We start from the raw sequence: 17,990 nt of genomic DNA, 5'->3' as shown, positions 1-17,990 counted from the left end.
GGGCAGTGTGTCGGTGGGGGTGGAGGCACCTGTCTCAGATGCCTGCCTCTGGGAGTTCAGGTTGTATTGCCTGAACTCAGAGGGGCCTCGAACTGAAAGCCATTCCTCTGCCAAGGCTGCTCAGGATGCCCTTAAGATCCTACTGAGTGTGGGGTCTCTGATGGCACTTCTGATAGAACCCCCTTCCTCTGCCTGAATTGGATAGATTGAGCATGGAAATAGTACCCCCCTTTTTTTCTGATAGAGGCTAAGTTGGAGACCTGAGCTTAGTCTGAGAGCTGCAAGGGCCAGTGGAAGGTATAATGGGGCAGGTATCTGGTCGATGCCCAGGTCTGTGGCCTGAGCAAGTGGGCAGGTGCTGGTATTTGCTGAGACAGGGGACAGTGAAGGAGGCCTTGTAGGAGCACGGGTGTATTCCCTCCATCTCAGACATCACTGGGTAGAGATCCCAAATGCCACGTGAGGTCATGGTGATGGTGCAGAGACAGCGTTGGATGCACGGCTCCCAGAAAAGAGGTCTGTGTGATGTGAGATGTGGCTGGAAAGGCAGGCTGGACCATGTTAAAGATATTAATAGTGGCCAACATTTGCCACATCTTCAGTAAGTGACAAACAGTACCACTGTCTCCATTTATAGATGGGAATACTGAAACATGGACAGGCTAGGAAACTGAGGCTCAAATAACCCAGGAAGGGCAGTGCTAGGAATGCAAACCCAGGCAGTGGGCCTACAGCATCTGTCTGTTTAACTATCCTGTGATCCTAGAGTGCTACAAGAGTGGGTGTGCCTGGCCCAACCTTGAACAAGTGAAAAAAAAAACATCAAGAATAAATCACTCACCCAAGGTCATGCCAGCTAGTTGCAGCAAGCACAGCTGGGGCCAGAATCCAAGCCTCCAGACTCCCAGCGCTTCCCTTTGCATCATGCATTCCACTTCAGGGCATGTAAGCTTCTTTTCCCAGATTAGATATTACATTTTTAAAAATATGCTTTTCTCTATTTCTAAATTTTTAGCGGTTAGCATGTATATTTATAACAGAGAAGACAGATTTGTTTAATGATATTGAAAGACATCAATACCATTAAACAGAAACCACCTGGCTCTCATTTAAGGGAGGCATATTGTGGTGTCTCTTGAGGTATAGAGGATGGGACACATTGTCATGTTTGCCTTTGATAAGTTCTAGCAGGTGTTTCTGGGAAATTTCTGGACTCCTTGCAGGAGCTCCGCTCCCTAGATGGGAAGGAGGGAGGGAAAACATTTCCTATTATAGGCTGACAGACTGGGGGTGACTGGGAGGGCTTTCTGAGGTCAGGTCATGAGACATGAAATCCTTAGAGTCACGGCACCCATCCATGTTCCTACCTGCTTCCTCCCTCCCTCAGTTCCTCACTTACCCACCTCATCTGGAAATTAAGGTGGTGCGTTCCTGCAGGAATGAGACATCTTTTTACTTCTGAGCTGACCTAGTCAATTTAGATGAACAGACGTGCTCTAATCCATTGTCTTATAAGAAGAGTAAGATGTTTATCAAACTTGAATATATTTTTACCAGACTGTTCTTTCTCTATTAGGCATCTTGGACTAAAATAAAGCAGTATAGGTTCAACACATCATTTGGATAAATATAGTTGTTTATCTTGAAGGCTGTTAAGATTGCTTATTTTTTTCCTTACTTCCCCATCTTGTCCAATTCATCAAGCCATCTTCCACTCATCATTCAAATATAATTTATTTAACATATTTATATCTCAAGTCATTCCAAAAATTAGTTGTTGTGGCTTACCAAAAGAAAGAAGCTCTGACAATAAAACCAACAATATGCAAACTCGAATAGGAAAACAGATCGGAGAAGAACATTAGAAATCAAATGTTCATTTCAGTCGTTCCAAGGGAGCCTATTGCAGTTATATTTGAAGAGTTCTGCTGGTCAAGATGAAAAAGGAAACAAGAAATACACATTTCTCCTGATTGGGGAAATGAACACAGTGTGGGCTGTTACAGGGAGAACTAAGTCTTCCTTGGAACTAAACTCTGAAAGAAATTTCTCCTGTGGTAGATAGTAGAGAGATAGACTGGTCAATATCTTGACAACAGTTTTTGGCTCAAACCAGAATTTTTTCACAAAGAAATTCCCATGGCTCATTCCTATAATAACTTTTGATAACAGTTAGAAATCCTAACCCTTTTGAGCCCAGAGATGCTGATTCAGGGTGGGTATCTGATCAGTGCTTCATCGAAGCGCACTGGATTAAGCTGTCACTGGCAAAAACTTTTGAATCCAAGTGCTGTTCCTAATGTATTAGCTCTTCTTTTATTGTGTCTTTGAAAAATGTAAACACTGTGTCATCATCCAAATCATTATGGTTTTAAACAGGACTCAACTTGGGGTGAATCCTGTGATGTGCAGCTACAGACCTATCTCTATGTCCACGCTGATGGTTCAGGAGGATTTGGGGATATGGTCATTCAGATACAATTCCACTTAAATTTATTCTCATCTGATCTATTTATTTACCTATACCACGCCTCTTTTTATAGCTGAGTCAGTGAGTCACACAGGAGATGCATAGTATAAAATAGGGAAGTGTAAACTAAATATCAGGACAAGGAAAACAAATTAAATATGGTGTCAAGACCAGGGTGGGCATAGGATGAGGTTGGACAGAATGAAGATCTGATGACAATCAAGTTCCACTGTTGTTACAAATTGCTGGCTTGCTTTGGGCTTCCGGAACACCGCAGTATCATGTTTCCATCATTTGCCAGTCTGTAGCCCATTGCCTCCTGAAAAGACTAACTGAAGATGATACAATTTGCTCTTGTTACTTAACAGTAGCCCCTGGTGGCCTTCACTTGGGTTTGGAAGCGCTCCTGGTTCTGCCTGCCTGGCTCTTTGCGGCGCTCCCATTCTTGTTTCCAGGCTCCTGCTGCCTGCTCAGAGTGTGCCTCTTGTACCACTTTAGCTCAGCGATGGCTTTCCTTCCTCATGGGGTGATTCCACCTGGGGGCTGCTTTTTCAGATTTGGCCACTTCTACTAGCCAGCTCAATGTCTCTTTGCCAGAGTGACAGTCTGGTTGGTCCACGTCATCGTTTTCTATCAGGCCATGTCACAGTTGATAAGTCTACGAAGTGGTGGCTTGGGTCAGATACTCCAATGTCCCTGGTCCAGTTACTCATGTGTCAAGTCACATGGTCCAAAATATGAGCCAGAGGTTGGGGTGGGGATGTGGAGGGAGCTGTGTGTGAAACTGTTTTCTTTGCACAGAGGTTTAAGTGTGGCAAGCAATCCAAGATTTCATTTCTTCACCTGGGTGAGGGATTGAACATGGGCGTGGCAAAGCAGCTGCCTTTTTGCCTCTGTTGCATCAGTTGATAAAATAAGACCTTTGTCCTTCTGGGAATCTTTTCTTCTGAGTTGCTCAAGGCATTCTCTGTGGAAGTGTGTTCAGAGGGCCTGGGAAGCCCTGGAGTAAGCACCCCCTTTTCAATGTAGGAGGCATATGGATTTCTGAATGCATTTCACTATAACCCTCTCCCCACTTTTTTTTTGTTGTTGTTGTTAAATGTCATATTGAGTTAGAGTCTGTGGAACAAGTCTTTGTAGACCTTTGCTACTCAGATTGAGGTCACCCTGGGGCTGCTCGGGAGCCTGATAGAAATGTAGAATCTCAGCCTCCCCTGGACCTACAGAATCAGAACCTGTGTTTTTAACAAGTTCTCCTGTTTGTGCATTCAAGTTTGAGAAACATGACTTGCATTGCAAACTTTGGAAAGTGCTGAATGACCTTGGCCAGGGGCGGAGTCTCCAAGAGGCAATGTGACTTGCCTGAATCCCTCAATGGATCAGTAATAGATCTGGAATCAGAATCCGGTATCCTGAGTCCCAGTCATATTCTCTTCCCACCACCCCATGATGAATGAAGAGGTTGATTAGACCACTGTTAGACCACGTGATCGGGGGACCATGATTTATCATCCAGAGCCACTTCTGAGAGTGCAAGAGGACAGCATGAATTACCTTAGGGCAACAGATGCAAAGTGCCACAGGTGGCCACTCTGTAAACCTAAAGTATTTTTCTGTTTTACAGAGCCCTCTCACACCTGTTAACTACTTTAAACAGCATAAATATCTGATGACTAGATGATCTTAAAGTGTTAACTATGCAATAAAATCTGGTTCTCAAGTAACACACACACAATCGCACTATCTCATTTTAGTAGACAAATCACTATCTAACCTGACCAAGGAAAAAGGTGGGAAGCCCAAAGCAAGAAAATAGGAGAACGAGGAAATGATTGTAGTTAGTCACACATTTAAAGTGATTCTGAGATTACTTTGCTTAACCCATTCTAATAAGTTTGAAAACCTGGATGAAACTAGCAGTTCCCCTCTGCCCCACATCACACACCACTGCAGTGGCCCAGCTGGGGCTGGAAGCTACATGTCAGGTAAGCTTTCTGTCAAGTCATTTCCCTAGGAGTCAACCAGACTTCAGAGTTTGTTTTCTGAAACTGTTATTCCAGTGCTTTAACTCAAAGCTAAAATGTCTGGGTAGCCTGGCAGGAACTCGGCTCTTCTGTTGGGGCAGGAACCAGAGTATGTGAAGAGTTGTTAGCTGATTGGACATCTTATGGCAAGTGGCCATCCACTTCCTTCTGATATTCACTTCATCTGCCACCTGATTGCCCTGCTCTACAAATGAAAAACAGGTATGTGTCTGATCCTGAGAATGTGAGTGTTAGACCTGAGAGGTCTCATTTTGTGAGAGATTGGTTAGTTCTAGTCCCTCTTTTAAAGATGAAGAAATCGAGAATAAGGAGGAGGAAGGAACTATCAACTTGAGACTATTTTCATTCCAAGCTGTGTGCTCTATTATACTATCTTTAATAATACTAATGTGAATAATATTAACAACTGATATCTATTGACTGGTTTACTCCATCACCTCTTCACAAACCTATGAAGAAGGCAGTCGTTGCACCATCCCCATGTTACAGAAACTGAAGCACAGAGGGGTTAAGTAACTTGCCCCAAAACACACAGCTAGTTAGTAAGAAGCAGAGTTGAGATCCTCCCCTAGGTAGTCTGCTTACACGCAGAGCCTACACCTCACCTCCATTTACTACTCCAACAGTTCCCTTGTTATTCTGACAGGACAGACCTCGGATTATGTATGTAACAGAGCCTAGTATGTAACAAACTAGGCATGTGATGTTTAAGCAAGAGTCTCAAGGCAAGAGAAACTGTGGTCTACCTAACATTCAGCACGTGCCAGTTAACTGTTCTGAGTGCTTTTACAAGCATTAGCCCAGTAATCTCAAAACCAAAACCAAAACCAAAACAAGCATCCCCCAAAACCCCAAAACAAAACACACACGACAAGGGCACACTATCCTCATTTGTCAAATGGGAAAATGAAGGCCAGAATGTCCATAACCCCCCTGAGTTCCTACAGCGAAGTGGCAAATCTGGCGTTTGGAACCAACCCATCTGGCAGGTGAGCAACGTTCTTCACTGCCAGCTATACTCCACTACCAACTGACTCGGTTATTCCCTTTGTCCTCATAGCACCTGACAGGCAGGTGTCATTTCCCACCCACTGATTTCCTTTTCTCTGCTTAGATGAGGAAACTGACCTCCTTGGAAAGTTTAAGTAATTTGCTAACCACTATCCAGCGACTTGGTGGCAGGCCAGCCAAGGATCCAAAGCCCGTGGTAGGCTGTTTTCACTTCTCCAGGCTTTAGTGGTGTGGGCCAAAGCTGGATCTCTGCGACAGATCCTCCTACTCACGGGTCGTGGGTCTCGGGTCTGGGACACGCAGGTCTCACCTGAGGCTCTGCTGGGTCCCGGCAGAGCCACACACAGCCCCCTGGCGGCAGGTGGGCGCAAGCACAGCGCATGCTAATGAGCCCGCGGCACGGCTCGCTGATTGGCTGGCCCTGATTCCAGCTGCTTTCCCAGGGGCGTGAGCCGAGCTCTAGTAAAGGGGTGCTGCAGGCGGCTGCCGCCCCCAACCCGCGCCCTCGGGTCCCCCCATCTCCCCTTAGACTTAAGGGCGTGAGGGAAGCACGCGGGCTCTTTCGCTTGCGGCATTGTCCGTTTTTCTCCCTTTTGTGTTCTGGTTCTGAATTCCTCCAGGATCCAGGATGACAATCCGACACCAAGGCCAGCAGTACAGGCCGAGGATGGCATTTCTCCCGAAGGTAAGCGTGGTCTGGTCACCTGGACCCTGGGGGGTGGGCAGGGACCCAACTCTGGGAAGTGTCCGCGGAATGCTGGGGATTTCGGAGCGTGTGGGCAGGAGTGCACTTCTTGTGGTCTAAATGACTGGCATGTGGAATGACAACCGTATCTGTTTAGGTTTCTGTGCTGGCCTGTTGATCCTGAAGAATCAGCACTGCTTGTGCAGAACTGCTGGAGGGTGCAGAGCCTGTTACCAGGAACTTCCTCCCCTCTCAGGTGGGGCTGTTCTGAAGGTGGTCCACACTGTTTCTCCCAGAGGCTCCACTTGCCCAGGACTCCAGTGGGCTACAGAATGAACCCGATTCCCCTCCTTTCTTTCCCTGGCTCACTTCCCCAGATCTCTGCTGCCACTTCTCAGGATCAATCCTTTCACCAACACTAGGAGATTTTTATTCACATTTTACAGGTAAGGAAACTGAGAAGCAACATTGGAAGATAGTGAGACAGTGACACTGATCTCACTGCAATGGGAGAAACAAAGTACAGTGGGCAATGGGAAGGAGTTCTACAATTCCCCATGAAGAGTAGGGGGAGAGAACCTTGAAGCTGAGACTGAAGGACGACAGGCTTCTGCAGAGAAAGGGGCAGAAGACCCAGGCAGCTGGGGGTGGAGGTGTGGGCCAGTGTGTTGTGTTTGAAGCAAGTTGTTCACGGTTGCTTAACAAAGGTGGATCATGAAGATCTCCTTCGACCTATGCCTTTCAAAGGTCATCCAATTTTTCCCAGAGGAAGCCAACTCAAGACTTTGAAGCAGGTGAGTGATGTAGTCAGATTCAAGTTCAAAAGACCACTTTGATGTGAACAAGAGGAATGGTTGGAGAGTTTTCTTTTCCTTGAACTAAGAGAGTTCACTTAGGGTCCTCCTGTGTCCACCATATTCCAGCTACCTACGAAATGACAGGTTGGGGCAGAGGTGCTGGGCCGAACAGCTCTTCTTTCTCCTGTGGCTCCTATGCCCACTGAAACACCGAGTAGACAGGCCCACCAGCCACAGAGCCACTCTCTGAGTTGCAAGGCTTAATGACTAGCACCCAACCAGGGAGGGCTCCTGGGCGTAAGATGTGGTAGAAGGAGGTGGAGCATCCACAGTTAGGAGCTTTGCCTGGGGGACTTAGCTGACGATGCACAGTGGACCTCAGAGCATGTCTGGGCAGCCTGCTGTGGCCTCGGGCATCCACAGGGCTCTGTTCCGTCTGCTGCCTTTCACCTCCTGTATCTGGGCAGTTCTCTAAAATGCTTTCCTCTTCTACAGAAAGAACTAGACTTGGGCAAGGACTGCAAGGAGTAGGGATCTTAATGTGGCTTGAGTGGATTTAGAATTCTTGTATCATGTATATGTTCCTCCATTGAACAAACATTTACTGAGCATCTACTATGCGTCAGACATTGATAGACACGGGGATAACAAAGACATTCAAGACATGGTCCCTGTCTTCAAGTGGCTTCTAGTCCAGTTGTGGGACAGCCACATACACCAACCCAATGGCATGTCACAGGTGCCACAATAGAAACCTGGAGGGTAGAGGAAGTGTCCAAGTGCAGGCATTCACTGTCTCCTGGGTGGAATACCAGAAAAGAATTCTGGAAGATTTAGTGGTGTTTAGTTGCATCTTTAAAGATAGGAGAAGGTTCCTATGGCCCTTGGGGTGCTGGAAGAGGGCCGTGACACAGGAGACATGCGTTCAGCTGTGGATCTGTTGTGTGTCAGCTGTCGATCAGAGCTGGAGAATGACAGCCAATAGGCAATTCTGTTTCTAGAAGGAGGTTCTGGAAGACTTGAGAATGATTCTCAGTGGTTACTGAGAATGTAATAAAAATGAGGATTAACAGCATATGGCACTGGGGCATTTGGACTTTGAATGGCAGCGCTGCAGTTGGGCCATGAGCCCCTACGAGGAAAGAGGGTGCAGCGTATTTTATTTTTGATCACCAGTATATCTTTGCACAGCAAGGACATGATTCCCATTGTCCCTAGGGAACCCGGAACACTTCACTCCCTGAGATCTCTTACGGAGAGTGACAGCCACTTCATGTGAAAAGTAACTGTGAGTGTGGGTGGACAGCATATCAAAGCTGTGAATTTCTGATACTTTTAGCGATTGTCTGGATTTTTTGATGTGCCCTGATGTTGTATCTCAGGCACATGCATTCTGAGAGGGAAAAAGCTAGGCCTGTGGTGGGGTCAGACAGGCCAACAATGGCCTTTTTCTTACAGGATTTGTCTGTGACTTTAGGGAATAGTTGTAGAGGTGTCTGGATTGTAGAGAGCCCAGAAGCTGGGGTCTGCTCTATGGTGTGTGTGTTGGGGGAGGGGCAGTGACAGGCTGGGGAAGGGCTGGGGGTCTTCACTGTGTCTGAGGAAAGGAGGCAGCTCAGGAGAGATGCACATGGAATGCAAAGATGAGGGCAACCTGGAGCGAGGCCACAACAGTACCTTTCCTGGAAAGCTTTTTTTAAAAAATATTTATTTATTTTTAGAGAGAGGGGAAGGAGAAAGAGTGGGAGAGAAACATCAATGTGTGGATGCCTCTTATGCGCCCCCTAGTGGGGACCTGGCCTGCAACCCAGGCATGTGCCCTGACCTGGAATCAAACCCGAGACCCTTTGCTTCACAGACCAGCGCTCAATCCACTGAGCTACATCAGCCAGGGCTCTTTCCTGGCAAGCTTTGAAATCAAGGTAGATTTTCTGTTATTGGTGGGAAGGATTTTTGTTGGCTGAGATCACGTCTCTAAGACCCTAGGACTCAGTTATATTTTTTGCACTTTAGATTTATTATAATTTTTTAAAAGATTTTATTTTTAGAGAGAGGGGAAGGGAGGAAAAGAGAGGAGAGAAACATCAATGTGTGCTCACCTCTTGCATATCCCCCCCCACCAGGGACCTGGGCTGCAAGCCAGTCATGTGCCCTGACCAGGAATTGAACTGGCGATCCTTTGCTTTGCAGGCTAGCACTCAATCCACTGAACCACGCCAGCCAGGGCTACAACTCTCTTTTCAGGAACCACTTAAGTGAATTTACATGGGAAAAGGTCAGAGGAAAGTTATCCTGTACCCTAATGGGAAGACTCCTGTCTTAAGTCAGTCTGGGTGGTTATAAACAAAATACTAGAGACTGGGTAGCTTATAAACAGAAATTTATTTTTCACAGTTCTGGAGGCTGAGATCAGAATGCCAGCATGATTGGGTTCTGATGCAAACTGTCTTCCTGGTCACAGACTTCTGGTTGTGTTCTTATGTGGTAGAAGGGACAAGAGATCTCTTGGGGTCTCTTTTATTAGGACACTAATCCCATTCACGAGGGTTCCACTCTCATGACCTCCCAAAGGCCCCACCTCCTAATACCGTAACTGTGGGGGTTAGGTCTTGGCATTTGAATCTGGGGGAGAAACAAACATTCAGACCATAGCAACTCCCTAAAAACACACATGGAACATACGTATTCCACTTTTCTCAGCAAAACCTTACTTCATACACAGTGGGACTTCCCTGCTGTAAAGAAACCTGCTTCTCTTTATTGTGATTTTAAACTAGCTCTTGGGATGGAAGCGGAGTAATATATGGTAGCAGAAGATGGTTTGACTTTGGGTGGTGGGTACACAATACAATGTACAGATCTTGTATCTAGAAATGTATGCTTGAAACCCATACAATCCTACTAACCAATGTCACCACAATAAACTTAATAAAAATAAAAATACTTCTACTGGTCTCTGAAGATTAAGATTCCTTATAGATTCATACTTTCTTTTTTAACACAGAGGGAAAGGAATGAAGCTGCTGATGTTTTTATCAGAGAGGTTTCCATTTCAAACTAGCAGAGCAGGTAGAACTCCTCCATCCACTGCTCAGCTCCCTGGTTCCCCGAGAAGATGGTCATTTCACCTAGTGAGGTAACAGTATTTTCAGTACAAAGTTATTATAACCTGAAAAGTTATGAGTGAAAGGAAGAGAAAGTTTTAAGCCCTCGTTAGAATCTAAAATAACAGTGTGTGTGCGCGTGCGTTGGGGAAGAAGGGACAGCTGGCTGCTACCAAAAAGAGTAATTCCTGCAACCCATGCCTCCTTGGTCCCCTGGCTATATCCAGGAAGAGTGGGGTTACCTCTCAGCAACCCCCACACCATGCTGGGGGCACCTCTTTGCTCCCCTCGCTGCTGCAGGCTGCTCTGCTGACCCAGTGGGACACTTGACATTGCAAAGACCAAAGTCTGCAGCTTTGCAGGGAACTGTAATGAAGTTTCCATTCCAGAACAAGTCTGGCAGCCAAGAAAGTGTCAGTGCAGGTGACGCCAGCCCCCAGTCAGTCTTGCTTGCTGGCTGAGTGCTAGTGCTGTGCCCTAAGTGACCCTGACCATGCTCCTGATGGTAGCTGCTCCTTGAGATGGTGCTTCAGCTGCAAACTCTGTTCAGCAACAGATTGAAAGAGGAAATCCCTGCTCTCAGGTTGACTTAGGACATTGTCCCACACTCCTTCCCTCCTTGGGGAGGTGGGAGCCTCCCACACTCCTTCAGGAGCTGGCTGGCTGAGGGGGAGGTGGCAGGAAGAATTTTAACAAGTTAGGGCTCCCCTGCATGATTCTTTCCCTCCAGCGCAGCCAGGTCTCTCAACCTGGTCACATCATGGATTCTCTACAAAGTCCACTTCCTCCAGGAAGCATTCCTTGACCATATTGATGATCCTGCACTTGGCACAATTTGTCCTGTGCTGGGTGTTCACCTTTATCTGTCTATATACCTTGTGACCCCAACTTCTAAAGGACAGAGATTGTGTTTTTGTAACAATCTAAAACTGGGTCCATAAGAAGCAGTCAATGAAGTTAAAGCTGTGTTCCCAGAAAGAGAGGGAGTCAGCACATTTTCTAGTCTCTTCTCATACGCACGGATCCTCCCAGACCAAGTCTCCATCCCTATGACCTCATGTGACCTTAAGAACTTCCTAGTGGCCCCACCTCCAAATAGTCACATAGGGGTTAGGGCTTCAGCATGTGGACTTGGGGGCAGGGGTGACACAAACATTCAGTCCGCAACACACAAAAAAACCTTTAAGAAGGTGATTAAGCTAAAATTAGGCTATTAGGGTGGATACTAATCCAATTTGACTGGTGTCCTGTGAGTAAAGGTGATTAAGACACACAGAGATACGAGGGACAAGTGCTCAGAGGACGACCGCCTGCAAGGCAAGCAGAGAGGCCTGGGAAGAAACCAACCTGCTAGCACCGAGATCTCAGACTTTCTGGCCCCCAGAACTGTATGAAAATAAATTTCTGATGTTTCCGTTTCCAAGTCTGTGGAATTTTGTTATGACAGCTTGAGCAAACTAATATGCCTATGAAGCGAGGTCCCAGGCTTGCTGGGTCCTACATCTGTTTTTTCTGCCCACTGCCTGCCTGCCCTGCATTTTTACCCTTTCGTCTTTGCACCTGCTAGCTCCTCATCCTGGAATCCCCCTTTTCTCAGTGCCCGAGGCAGTAAATATGCACATCGCCCAAAAGCCCATGTGCGGTCTTAGCAAGAACCACTGGGCCATGAACACCAGTGATGTGTGTGTGTGGCTTCCAGGCTGAAAGCACTGAAGGGCACCTGCGAATTCTCGGCGGTTTTGGCCCTTCCCCGGCTTAGTGATAGTGAAAGCATGCATGGAATGAGGGGCCACAGATGGTAGCGGCCTGGTTCGCTGAGTCATGACATCGAGCCACTGCCCTGGACACTGCCAACTTGAATTAGCCTTTGGGTGAGGAAGAAGTCTTTGTTGTATTAAACCTTGGGTACTGCAGTATAACCCAGCCTGCCCGACTCACACACTCATTTTCTGTCAGTTCAAATCTTCATCCTTTAAGTACCAGTTTAAATGCTACCTCTCTTTAAGGGCCTTCCAGAATCAACTTACCCCAACCCCCACCCCCGTCAGAATTAATTTCTTCTCCTTCTGCTTTCATAGCACATGTACCTTATGTCTATTGGGTGCTAAGTGCTTAGTATTACGGTTAGTTAAGTACACGTAAAGTTAGTGATGCAGAAAGAGTAAGAGTATGAATTCTGGAACCAGACTGACTGGGTTCAAATCTCAGGCCTGCCATTTATCAACCGTGGGACCTTTGATGAGCTGCTTAATCTTCTAGGACCTTGGTTCCTCTCTGTTTCTCTAGTACCTGCCAGAGCATTTGGTACAATAATTAATTGCTTAATTGTACCTGCTTGCCAGCCTCTTTCTGTTTGTCTCATAGATGGAAGCATCAGGAAAAGACACACAGAACCAGAGACTGGGATCAATATGCAAAGCCAGAGGGTCCTGTTATCAGGGCCCTATGGCTCAGGCCAGGCCTGAAACACACTCCAGTTTTTTCCTACATATTACTTCAAATTAGGAAGACAGAATTTAGTGGGAAGATGAATCTGATGTTACTTCTTGAAGGCTCTTTCCCAGAGCTCATTATTTTTATGCACCTATCAAGATGGTTCATGATTCTATTTTTTTTTTCTGGTAATGACTTACCTCGATTGATTTTTAAGTATTGAGTCACCATTGCATTTCTGGGATAAACTCTAACCCTTACCCTGGCTGGATGGCTCAGTTGGTTGGAGTGTCATCCTGTACACCAAAATGTTGTGGGTTCAATTCCTGATCAGAGCACATACCTAGGTTGCAGGCTCATCCCTTGTCGGGGTGCGTGTGGGAGGCAACCAGTTGATGTTTCTCTCTCTCTCCCCACCCACTTTCTCTCTAAACATACGCTTGGGTGAAAAATTTTAAGAAAGCTGTGGTACATGTACACGATGGAATACTACTTGGCCTTAAGAAAGAATGAAAGCTTACCTTTTGCCACAGCATGGATGGACCTGGAGAGTATTACGCTAAATGCAATGAGCCAGTCAGAGGAAGACAAATACCATATGATCTCACTTATATGTGGAGTCTAATGAAAAAAAAAAAAAAAAACCCAAACAAACAAAATAGAAACTCATAGTTACAGAGAACAGACTGACAGCTGTCAGAGGGGAGGAGAGTTGGGGCACTGGGTGAAAAAGGTGAAGGCATTGAGAAAAAAACTCATAGACACAGACAACAGTATGGTGACTACCAGACAGAAAGTGGGCAGGAGGACGCAGAAGAGGGTAAAGGGGAGAATAAATGGTGATGGAAGGAGACTTGACTTGGGGTGGTGAGCGCACAGTACAATATACAGATGGTGTATTATAGAACTATACACCTGAAACCTGTATAATTTCATTAACCAACACCAGGCCAATAAATTCAATAACATAAGAAAAAAATAAGTTCAAAATGAGGTAAACAAATTAGCCTCATCCAGCATCCTGACTTACCTGCCTCATTCTCCCTTGTAAACCCAATCCCTTAATCATTAAGCCCTCAGGGCAATGAGGCCCTAGTCAGCATTAAACAATCTTGGGAACAAAGCCTCAGATCCGTTGACCACAGAGAGTTTCAGTCAAACTAAAGATAACATCTAAGCTGCAGTTGTGTTTCAGTTTCAGACCCAGAAAAGTGAACCAATTCCACTGGCCACATCCTTTCGAAACCAGATGAAGTGACTCCATCGCTGACGTTAGGCCCAGATGGACTGATCAACTCCCCCTCCCCTGGTACCAGTCAGTCAGTGGAGACCACGATCCCACCTGCCTTAGTCACTGTGACCAAGGATTTTCCCTCTGTATTACCCACTCCTGGAAGCCATCACAGAGCCAGGTCTTTGGGCAAGGGCTCACCTGTGACTCATGGTGCCACTTCCTTAAAAATAAACGTTTACTTTCTTAGCTACAAATCCCGCCTGCATTTGATCGGGCTTTGGTGCACGCGGGCAAACAAATCCCTTTTCTTTAGCAACACTGCCCACACTCTGGAGTGGACTGCTTTTCCCTTCCGTCTCTCCTTGCCTACCATGTATGGGGGCCATTTTCGGATTTCACCCAGGACGCTCCCAAGGTTTTGAACCAACAACAATGGGGCCACAGACACTTAAATTTTAGAAAGAGAACAGATATACAGAATGCAATCAGTCATCAAGAGGCAGGCCCCAAGAGACTGTTTATAAAGACCCCGAATCCAAACTTGGCAATTTTGGCTCGACTTCAGGGAGGCACAGCTGGGGAGGGGCTGTAAACAGAAAAGCTTAAGCCCAGTCAGTTACGTGTACTCCAGCTTGACAAAGAATATGGGGAGGGCATCTCTGAAAGGGATGAACAGAGGCTTTTTGCCCACAAAAATGAATACCTGGCCAACCTGATAGGTCTACCTGTTCAGTGAAGACACCTGATGCCATTCAACTTGGATGTCAGCCTCACTGCTTTGATTCTACACCGTGTCTCCATTATAATATGCGGTAGTATAAAGAATCTGGGCTCCCAAGCAGATCCTCCTTCAAGAAGGAACACACTGTTGACAGATAAAAATTATTAAGCTGACTGGTAACTGCTTTTCACTAGAAAGGAGTCAACTCACACCCTCACTTCATATACCAGCCCCTTTTGAATTTGGTTTGTGTTAGTGTGTCTTCTGAAGGCTGCTTTCCTCTGTGAACTACTGAAGCCAGGTTTCTGGCCCTACGGGTGGAGGACCAGACCATGAAATAAGGGCATTCAAACCTGTCATCCTTAGGCAGATCTCGCTTGAAATCGCAAGTTTAGTAACATACTTGTAAGTCAATTCAAAGTTCTCCCTGACCGACATTTGTGTCAAACATATCACACCACCTCATTAAGAACTTCTATTGTTACTTCAGTAACTAAGTGATTTTAAATGAAGTTCAAGATCATTTTCATACTAAATTTTATTCTATATTAATAGGGGAAATTTACAGTGAATGTGAGGTAATGCACACATGCAACATACATCAATGGCTTTAAATTACATTCTATTTATAGGAGGAAATGAATTTCCTAAGATGTTTATGAAACCCTCAATTGTAGAATTTCCACTGGAACAATTTACATATTTTTCCAAATAATTACTCCCACTGTTTTGTTAGTAATTATGGTGATAACATGCATCCAGTGATACTGAGACACTATCTACTGGGCATGATGCATGTGGGACACAGGGCAGGAAGGGTTCACTTCCTTTCCCAAATGTTATGGGACTTACAGTACTTCATTATGGGCCATTTTCTGCCACGTTTGTCCACTGGAAACTACCCTTGCTGAAATCCAGTCAGATGACTTTCAAAAAGTAGTTTTGAAATGTCTTTTGAGAAGTGAGAGTGTCTTTTGAGCAGATCTGAGTCACCCCCCAGGTAAATGATTTCTTTGTGTCAGCGTTTGCCAAAGTAAGTTCTGGGGAAAATCACTTGGAGATATATTAATAGGGTGTTACTCAAATTCTTATAGACAAAATACTTAAGAAAACACCAGGCTAATCAAAGAAGAGTTCCGTTATTGCAGGACTTCTTAGAACAAATATTCTGTTGTTAACTGTGCTCAGGCCCCATCATGCAAATGCCAAACTTATTTGTCCATCTTTTCTTTTTCCCTCAGGAATACATTACGGTAAAAGCTTCCTTAAATGAAATATTCCCCAATACAGTCTTTTTAAAAGTTTTTATTTACTTACTTTTAGAGACGGGAAGGCCAGAAGGGGGAGAGACAGAGAAAGACAAACATCTGAATTGCATGCCCCCAACTGGGGACCTGGCCCGCAACTTGGGCCTGTGCCCCTACTGGGAATTGAACCAGCGACCTTTCCGTTCGCAGGCCAGCGCTCAATCCAGAGCCACACCAGCTTGGTCCCCCAACACAATATTTAAAATAGTGTCAGAGAAAGTAAATCCGTTTCACAAACGAACATACACCACTGTACAATCACACACACTAGGACAGGATGGCGGATACCCTCATTTCATTACTGAGAAAACTGCACTTCGAAAAGTCTAGGCAGTTGGCGCCTGTGGCAAGTGGCTGCCCTAGCAGAGCAGTAACCCAGGCCGGTACTCTGAAAGTAACCTAAAATCGCGCGAGTCCCCGTTCTCCTGGGTTCTGAGCCTCCACACTCCTCTCCCGCAGGGAAGCATTCCGAGCCTCTGCCCTGCCCCTCCTTCCAAACTGCACTCTGAGCGTTCCCTCGCACGCGCTTCTCCTTCCCGGGCCACAGTTCCCCATCTTTTAACCTAACCCCTCTCTTCCGTATCTGGCCACAATTCAATACTAAGGTACATCTTTTTAGTTACCTTTTTTAAATGGGCAAGCGGGTCGTTGTCTTAGGTACACCAAAACAGATCCTAAATTCATCTATTTTTAAGTTGGAGAATCACCATTACTTTCTACGAGCCAGTCGGCTTCAAATAGTTATAAAAAAGAAACAGGTCCATGGCTCCGGGTATCCGAGGGGCCGATTCCACGGCGCCACTTAGAGGGGAGGGGGACCTCTCCATAAATCCTTCCTCCCCGCCCCCAAATTCGCGGCGCTTGGGTCTGCGAAGCAGGCACCGCCCAGGACTCCGGGCCCGACTTCCGGGGTCCACGCCTGCCGCACGACCCCCGGGAGCCCCGAGCATGCGTGTAGAAAAAAAAACGACCAAGCCGCCAGCACTTACCTGTGAAACTAACGAAAGGGGGCGGGAGGGGTGGGGCGGGGCCGGAAGTGGGCCACCGGCGGAAGTTGGCCCTCAGGGAGCCTTTGCGTCCTCTCTAGGAGTATGGAGGGATCCGCACCTCTATGTTCTAGACCTCTCGTGACCCCACGCCCGGAGGAAAAGGCAGTTGATGGGCCTGTAGGGTAGGGCGCGGATAAATGTTCTCGGGACATTTTCTTACCCTTTCATACCTGCGTGCACGTAGCAGCATTACTAACAGAGAGTCGGAAATTGACCTTATCAAGATTTTAAAAAATAAAGATACTGGAACGCGATGGGGCACCCCAAAACTGCTCAGCAGTTTTCTAGCAGTTTTTTTGTTCGTGATGTGCACATGCATTTTTTAAATTGGCATGAGGTCTAACTTGGATGCAATAACACTGCTCAAGTGGCTCTCAGTTTAAAAACAGGTTTTACATTTGAAGTATCTTTTGAACTTGAACCCCAGGTTGGGGTTGGCCCTGCTGCTCTTGTGTCTTCACACCCAGTTCTGCAATGATGAGTGGGCACACCTGTCCTCCCCCTCACCTGTAGGGCTCCAAGGGGCACATCTGTTAATTCAAAGGTTCAGGTTCACCAACTTCTATTGTGATCTTCCACTCTAAAAAGAAAAGGGAAATTATGCAAATATAAATACAGAATCTAGTAAAATTAGAATTGTTTAGGTTTAAAAAAACATAACAGCATCCAACACAAATCAGGGTGTGGTGAAGTTGGTTCATTCCGGGCAGACGAATGTAAATATGCAATGCTGTTGAAAAACTACTTGCCATTGTATATCAAGAACCACTGAATGCGTGTAGGCTCTGACCCAGGAGAAAATTTATCCCAAGCAAATAAATGCAAGAGGAAGGACAAGCTGCATTTCTGAAATGATGGTACAATGGACAACAGTTAAATCTGCTTATCCAACATTCAGTTTTCTTTTCTTTTTCTTCTGATTGGTAACACTAAGGTTTTTCTGTAGGAAGCCAGCTAGCTCTCACATGACATGGCCTGGCCAGCCCATCAGAATATCCCAGCACAGCCGGGAGGTGAGGTATGAAGTCGGAGGCCATGCTGCCTGGTCCCAGTCCTGGCTTTGCTGCTTCCCAAATGCATGAACTTTAGGTTGCTATTTATCCTTTCTGAGTCTCAATTTACTCATTTGTTGAA

At 46.1% G+C, this 17,990-nt stretch overlaps 1 long non-coding RNA gene across 1 annotated transcript; it reads left to right on the top strand.

Annotated features, from left to right (window-relative positions):
* Nucleotides 1-5,979: 5,979 nt before the first annotated feature.
* Nucleotides 5,980-14,019, top strand: LOC119036265 (uncharacterized). Its single transcript, XR_005079962.2, has 3 exons — nucleotides 5,980-6,211; nucleotides 6,369-6,657; nucleotides 13,741-14,019. It is a non-coding gene; the product is annotated as an uncharacterized LOC119036265 (long non-coding RNA).
* Nucleotides 14,020-17,990: the final 3,971 nt, after the last annotated feature.

Source organism: Artibeus jamaicensis, unplaced genomic scaffold (genome assembly GCF_021234435.1).
Source record: "Artibeus jamaicensis isolate MK-2021 breed Jamaican fruit bat unplaced genomic scaffold, CSHL_Jam_final contig_1998, whole genome shotgun sequence".
Classification (NCBI taxonomy): domain Eukaryota; kingdom Metazoa; phylum Chordata; class Mammalia; order Chiroptera; family Phyllostomidae; genus Artibeus; species Artibeus jamaicensis.
The sequence above is the reverse complement of the archived record's forward strand: the minus strand, read 5'-3'. Positions and strand labels throughout refer to the sequence as shown.